Source organism: Spermophilus citellus (assembly GCF_964194105.1).
Source record: "Spermophilus citellus genome assembly, chromosome: 5".
NCBI lineage: Eukaryota > Metazoa > Chordata > Mammalia > Rodentia > Sciuridae > Spermophilus > Spermophilus citellus.
The window spans coordinates 157,893,026-157,901,070 of NC_138186.1; the positions used below are offsets into that span (position 1 = coordinate 157,893,026).

Genomic DNA, 8,045 nt, shown 5'->3' on the forward strand with positions numbered 1-8,045 from the left:
CTGCACCACGAGGTGGTGGTGGCAGCAAACCTGCAAACATCCTGCCCCCCATCCCCCAGGCACTGGCCAGTGTCTCAAGATGGAGATGGCTGTGTACAATCAAACCTGCAGGCAACTTGGCAATGGACCTCTGGGTGCGGGTGGAAGCAGCAGGACTACTAATTGAAAGTGAGGTCAGGTTGAGGTTATTGCGGTTAAAACAACAACAACAACAAAAAATCACTATCAAGGGTGAAGTTCACTGGGGTAAAATTTCATACCTGAAGCACAAGAATATTTGTTTTGAGCCAGGAAAATGTTTGAGATTGCAATCTAGACTACCTGTTAAGAGTGATCCTTACATTCTACTTATATGAACCAATTTAGCAGAATCACTGGTTTTTGTTTTGTTTTTACTCTATAATATGAAGGAAGTATAAAATATCATTCATTCTCTACCAAGATTTTTTGGTCAGAGTTCTGCAGGGAATCAGAACCAAGAGACTTATTGTAGAAATTGGCTTATGGGTTATGGAGCCAAGAAATTTTAGTGTTTGTCTGTAGGCAGGAGAATCAGGAAAGCAAGGGGTATAATTCGGTTTGAACCAAAGACCTGGGACTGAGGGCTGATAGTCCTGATCTGAGTCATGGAGACTAAGAAATAGTGAAGGTTTGTCATATCCCAGAACCAGGAAAGATGGACATCTCAGATCATGCTGAGGAATTTGCCCTTCCTTTGACTTTTGGTTTTGTTGAGCCCCTGAAAGGACTGGATGATGCCTGCTTTTACTAAGAAGGGAGACTTTGCTCAGTCTACTGCTTTGAGAGCAAATCTTTGCCAGAATCACTCTCAGAACATCACCTAGAAACAATGTTTTACCAGCTATCAGGGTATTCCTTAGGCAGTTGTGTTGACACATAAAATTAAACACCACATTCATTGCATTAAAAAACTGTCAACTTGGGCTGGGGATGTGGCTCAAGCGGTAGCGCACTTGCCTGGCATGCGAGCCCAGGTTCGATCCTCAGCACCACATACAAAGAAAGATGTTGTGTCCGCCGAAAACTAAAATAAATAAATAAATATTAAAAAATTCTCTCTCTCTCTCTCTCTCTCTCTCTCTCTCTCTCTCTCTCTTTAAAAAAAACTGTCAACTCATTAAAAATTGTTTAAAAAACAGAGATGTTTATTTAAGTACAACAAAACATATAAAGAGTCCCTGAAGTTAAAAATGAAGTCTGCCATGGTATTTTACAAACAATATTGCTTGCACCATCAAGATTGTTAGCTTTCCATCACTGTGAGGAAACTACTGAAGACGGTAAACTAAAGGAGGAAAGATTAACTTCTGGCTCACTGTTTCAGAATTTTTAGTCCAAGTTTGGTTGACTGAATTGCTTTAGGGTCTGAGGTAAGGCAGAATATCCTGGCAGTAGGATCTGTGGCAAAAGAGACTACTCCCTTTATGGTAGCAATTGTAAATAATTTATTCTTTTTGAAAGTAGAGACAAGGGGAGAGAGAGAGACAGAGAAGAGAGGAAAGAGAGGGAGGAAGGGGCCTGGGACACAAAGAGCCCTTCAGAGAGTGACCCAACTCCTGTCCTCATAAAGTTTTCCTCACTTCTCAACAGCACCAGAGTCAATGAATACATGGATCTTTGGGGGACACCCCAGTTCTAAACGATAACAAAGGTCAACTCAAGGTGCAGAGAAATATTTGATTACACAAACCAAGATGGAAACTGTTGCGATTTCTTGTTCCAATAGCCAGAAGCTAAGTGTACATTTCCACAGGTTAGCGAAGGACATCGCTTATCACGTTAACAAAAAGTGCAGAATTGAACTATCACAAAACACAATAAAAAGCTCAAAGTTGGCTTTTCTGCCCGCGGATGCAGCAGAAAAAGCATCGTTAAAGTCTCTCTTCCTGCTGCCATCATGTCTAAATCAGTGTCCCCTAAAGAGCCCGAACAGCTGTGGAAGCTATTCATTGGAGAGCTGAGCTTTGAAACAACTGATGAAAGTCTGAGAAGCCATTTTGAGCAATGGGGAGCACTCACGGACTGTGTGATTGCGAGACACCCAAACACCAAGCGCTTCAGAGGCTTTGGATTTGTTACTTGTGCCACTGTGGAGGAAGTGGATGCAGCCATGAATGCAAGACCACACAAGGTAGATAAAAGAGTTGTGGAACCAAAGAGAGCTGTCTCAAGAGAAGATTCTCAAAGACTGGGGACCCACTTAACTGTGAAAAAGATCTTTGTTGGTGGCATTAAAGAAGTCACCAAAGAACATCACCTACGAGATTATTTTGAACAGTATGGGAAAACTTAAGTTATTGAAATCATGACTGACCAAGGCAGTGGAAAAAAAGGGGGCTTTGCTTTTGTAACTTTTGATGACCATGACTCTGTGGATAAGATTGTCATTCAGAAATACCAATACTGTGAATGGCCACAATTGTGAAGTGAGGAAAGCCCTGTCAAAGCAAGAGATGGCTAGTGCCTCATCTAGCCAAAGAGGTCGAAGTGGTTCTGGAAACTGGTGATGATGGTGGAGGTGGTTTTGATGGAAATGACAATTTTGGTCATGGAGGGAACTTCAGTGGTAATGGTGGCTTTGGTGGCAGCCATGATGGTGGTGGATATGGTGGCAGTGGGGATGGCTACAATGGATTTGGTAATGATGGAAGCAATTTTGGAGGTGGTGGAAGCTACAATGATTCTGGGAGTTATAACAATCAGTCATCAAATTTTGGACCCACGAAGGGTGGAAACTTTGGAGGCAGAAGCTCTGGAACTTATGGTGGTGGAGGCCAATATTTGCCAAACCATGAAACCATGATGGCTATGGCGGTTCCAGCAGCAGCAGTAGCTCTGGCAGGGGCAGAAGGTTTTAATACTGCCAGGGAACAAAGCTTAGCAGGAGAGGAGAGCCAGAGAAGTGACAGGGAAGCTACAGGTTACAACAGATTTGTGAACTCAGCCAGTGTTGGCAGGGCCTAGCTGCTACAAAGAAGACATGGTTTAGACAATACTCATATGTATGGGCAAAAAACTCAAGGGCTATACTTGCGACTAATTGTATAACAGGTTATTTTTAGTTTCTGTTCTGTGAAAAGTTCAAAGCATTCCACAAAGGGTATTCATCTACTTTGTTTTTGGCACCCATGCTGTTGATTGCTAAATGTAATAGTCTGATCATGACGCTGAATAAATGTCTTAAAAAAAAAGAAAAAAGCTCAAAGTTGAAGTTACAGGATCTTCATGAGGGTCATCATATCCTGGGGTAGCAGGAATCAATGGGTGGCAAAGAAAAGGTGGGTGTGGCTGCTGCAATGGACAGGAGAGTGAAAGCAGCTATCAGAATAGTCCACCTCTTGCAAAAGAGGGTATAGGCCCATTGTGTCCCTAAAAGTGAAATACCTGAGGGTCTTCTAAATCCTGACTGGATGTGAATAAGCAAAAGAACCATATATAAATTAGGGGTTTGTTTGAGCCATTAAGGCTCAGAAGCCACTTTTCTGGGAACTCCTGGGTGAAATTCCCCAGTTCAAGAAAGCCCAGATCATGCTGGCCCTTGTCTTGGCTTACAGCTTTAGGACCAAACAACCTATTTACTTCAAGATCCCTGCAACACCAAGAAACAAGCACCAAAACAAGCCTCCTACCACATTGAAAACTATCTACTGACCCCCTTGAATTGTACCACGATAAATAAGACAAGCATGGGCCTATTCTTTGTTAGAAGTCAGACCCCTCTGATCAGCTCAATGGGTCACACACTACCTTTGAAAATATATAACCCTTGTCTTTTTGACTTTACTTCTTGATATATTACTTTCATAGCTTTTGGTGACCTTCACCCTTGTGAGACAGGCATGGTAACCATTACACTATGGTGATCTTCTACTCAAAGCCTGAATCCCTTTAACGCTAACAAGCTACAATTCATTGCTTCATCAATAGCCTTCACGATAGGAACTCTCTCATTCTCTCAACAACTAAACTGTCGATAGCCAAAGTTAAATGAGAAAAATTCCAAAGTTAATAAAGAACATTCTAATTATGCTTTTTAATGGATTATTTTTTGTTTGTTAGGGATGATGCTAAGAGTAGGTCTGACAATTATTAGGACAAAAAGCTGGCAATCTGAAATAATTTATTTAAGTGTTCTCATAATTGTCAGATTTCAATGTGGCTTATCCATCAAAGCAGGCCTGCCTTGTCATTAAATCATATAAATGTTTTATTGGTTCTAACGTAATTCCTAAACAGGTTAAATCAAATAAAAGCTTTGATAAGTATTTGTACCACTCCATAGAACCTTTAGAGCTCCACTTACAGAAAGTTATAAAAATTCTTTTATTTGTCTGATTTGTAAATGTGTGTACATAATGCTTATGTCTACATTACATGATATTAAAATTGACTTATAAATAAATAAGCATGATCATAATTTAAAATTAACATAAAAATGGACCCAAATAGCTTTAATTCACTTGATTTAAAAAATTTCAATTGAAATAGGGTAGAGAGTTAAAAATAAAGATATCTTTAAAATTATTAATTCAAAAATTTCCAGCTGGTTAAATAATTAACTTGAGGGGCTGGGGCTGGGGTTCAGTGATAGAATGCTCCCCTAGCACATTCAAGGCGCTGGGTTCAATCCTCAGCACCACATAAAAATAAATAAATAAAATACAGATATTAAAATAATAATAATAATAAAGTTATTAATCCCTATGATATTTAAAATTTATATCTATTTGCTTCTAACAATTTTCTTTAACAGGAAAAAGATAATTAATACTGTTATCTACATTTGTTTGATTCTTGGATCTTACAGTTAAGAATAAATACATTTTCGGATACAAAAACATATCAAAAAAATTGTGCACCATGATCAACTAGGATTCATCCCTGGGATGCAAGGCTGGTTCAACATACGGAAATCAATAAATGTTATTCACCACATCAATAGACTTAAAAATAAGAACCATATGATCATCTCGATAGATGCGGAAAAAGCATTCGACAAAGTACAGCATCCCTTTATGTTCAAAACTCTCGAAAAACTAGGGATAACAGGAACATACCTCAACATTGTAAAAGCAATCTATGCTAAGCCTCAGGCTAGCATCATTCTGAATGGAGAAAAATTGAAGGCATTCCCTCTAAGATCTGGTACAAGACAGGGATGCCCTCTCTCACCACTTCTGTTCAACATAGTCCTCGAAACACTGGCCAGAGCAATTAGACAGACGAAAGAAATTAAAGGCATAAAAATAGGAAAAGAAGAACTTAAATTATCACTATTTGCAGACGATATGATTCTATACCTAACAGACCCAAAAGGGTCTACAAAGAAACTATTAGAGTTAATAAATGAATTCAGCAAAGTGGCAGGATATAAAATCAACACACATAAATCAAAGGCATTCCTGTATATCAGCGACAAATCCTTTGAAACGGAAATGAGGACAACTACTCCATTCACAATATCCCCCCAAAAAATAAAATACCTGGGAATCAACCTAACAAAAGAGGTGAAAGACCTATACAATGAAAACTACAGAACCCTAAAAAGAGACATAGAAGAAGACCTCAGAAGATGGAAAAATATACCCTGTTCATGGATAGGCAGAACTAACATCATCAAAATGGCGATATTACCAAAAGTTCTCTATAGGTTTAATGCAATGCCAATCAAAATCCCAACAGCATTTCTTGTAGAAATAGAGAAAGCAATCATGAAATTCATATGGAAAAATAAAAGACCCAGAATAGCAAAAACAATGCTAAGCAGGAAGTGTGAATCAGGCGGTATAGCGATACCAGACTTCAAACTATACTACAGAGCAATAGTCACAAAAACAGCATGGTACTGGTACCAAAACAGGCGGGTGGACCAATGGTACAGAATAGAGGACACAGAAACCAACCCACAAAACTACAACTTTCTTATATTTGATAAAGGGGCTAAAAGCATGCAATGGAGGAAGGATAGCATCTTCAACAAATGGTGCTGGGAAAACTGGAAATCCATATGCAACAAAATGAAACTGAATCCCTTTCTCTCGCCATGCACAAAAGTTAACTCAAAATGGATCAAGGAGCTTGATATCAAATCAGAGACACGGCATCTGATAGAAGAAAAAGTTGGCTACGACCTACATACTGTGGGGTCGGGCTCCAAATTCCTCAATAGGACACCCATAGCACAAGAGTTAACATCTAGAATCAACAAATGGGACTTACTCAAACTAAAAAGTTTTTTCTCAGCAAAAGAAACAATAAGAGAGGTAAATAGGGAGCCTACATCATGAGAACAAATCTGTACTCCTCACACTTCAGATAGAGCCCTAATATCCAGAGTATATAAAGAACTCAAAAAATTAGACAATAAGATAACAAATAACCCAATCAACAAATGGGCCAAGGACCTGAACAGACACTTCTCAGAGGAGGACATACAATCAATCAACAAGTACATGGAAAAATGCTCACCATCTCTAGCAGTCAGAGAAATGCAAATCAAAACCACCCTAAGATACCATCTCACTCCAGTAAGATTGGCAGCCATTATGAAGTCAAACAACAACAAGTGCTGGCGAGGATGTGGGGAAAAGGGTACACTTGTTCATTGTTGGTGGGAGTGCAAATTGGTGCAGCCAATTTGGAAAGCAGTATGGAGATTTCTTGGAAAGCTGGGAATGGAACCACCATTTGACCCAGCTATTCCCCTTCTCGGTCTATTCCCTAAAGACCTAAAAAGAGCATGCTACAGGGACACTGCTACATCGATGTTCATAGCAGCACAATTCACAATAGCAAGACTGTGGAACCAACCTAGATGCCCTTCAATAGACGAATGGATAAAAAAAAATGTGGCATTTATACACAATGGAGTATTACTCTGCATTAAAAAATGACAAAATCATAGAATTTGGAGGGAAATGGATGGCATTAGAGCAGATTATGCTAAGTGAAGCTAGCCAAGCCCTAAAAACAAATGCCAAATGTCTTCTTTGATATAAGGAGAGTAACTAAGAACAGACTAGGGAAGAAGAGCAAGAGAAGAAGACCAACATTAAACAAGGATGAGAGGTGGGAGGGAAAGGGAGAGAGAAGGGAAATTGCATGAAAATGCAAGGAGACCTTCAGGGTTATACAAAATTACATACAAGAGGAAGTGAGGGGAAAGGGAAAAATAATACAAGGGGGAGGAATGAATTACAGTAGAGGGGGTAGAGAGAGAAGAGGGGAGGGGAGGGGATGGGAGGGGGGATAGTAGAGGATAGGAAAGGCAGCAGAATACAACAGACATGAGTATGTCAATATGTAAATCAATGAAAGTGTAACTGATGTGATTCTGCAATCTGTATACGGGGTAAAAATGGGAGTTCATAACCCACTTGAATCAAAGTGTGAAATATGATATATCAAGAACTATGTAATGTTTTGAACAACCAACAATAAAAAAAAAAGAATACATACATTTAAGGTAAAGGGGAGTAATTATATGTCTTTATTAAAAGAGGTACTTATTGATTTGCAAGGTTAGAGTGCTAGAATGTCATCCATTGGGTGCTAAAATATCATCTACTAAATATAAAAACATCAGACCCCATTAACTAAAATATACTTAAACATTAGATGTGTTTGTAATTTGGTTAATATAAAAAAAGATCTAAAATTCCTTTATTCTCTATGTCCTCATGAGAACCAAGGGGCTGGGAGTTAAACTTCTATCAGGTGTGATTTATATAGAAAGGTTTAAGAAAAATTTCACCCAGTAAAGTGAAAGGCTATAAATGTCTCAGTAAATTAAAACAAAATATGTACAAAATAATTTTCAAAATGTTTACATATAGCTAAATTAGTTACATGAAATTAACACAATCAGCTGAAGTTATTGAAAGATTTTTACTCTTTAAATCCTACTAAGTTTCTGACATGAGGCCTACTTACCAATATAGATAAGATCTTTTCACAGACCTTTATTACTTGGGCATTCTAACTAAAGGATAAAAGAAATAAGAAATACTGAAAACATTAATCTA

The 8,045-nt window shown here is 38.5% G+C and overlaps 1 protein-coding gene and 1 pseudogene across 2 annotated transcripts in view; one reads left to right on the forward strand and one right to left on the reverse strand.

Annotated features, from left to right (window-relative positions):
• Positions 1-502: 502 nt before the first annotated feature.
• The window catches only part of LOC308650085 (UL16-binding protein 2-like), a 238,767-nt gene continuing 231,224 nt past the window's right edge, over positions 503-8,045 (reverse strand). The window contains exon 7 of the mRNA XM_081296026.1: positions 503-592. The gene's annotated coding sequence lies outside the window, so the exon portion shown is untranslated. The remainder of the gene's footprint in view (positions 593-8,045) is intronic.
• On the forward strand, positions 1,722-2,879 carry LOC308649661 (heterogeneous nuclear ribonucleoprotein A1-like; annotated as a pseudogene). Its single transcript has one exon. The product of its transcript is annotated as a heterogeneous nuclear ribonucleoprotein A1-like (transcript).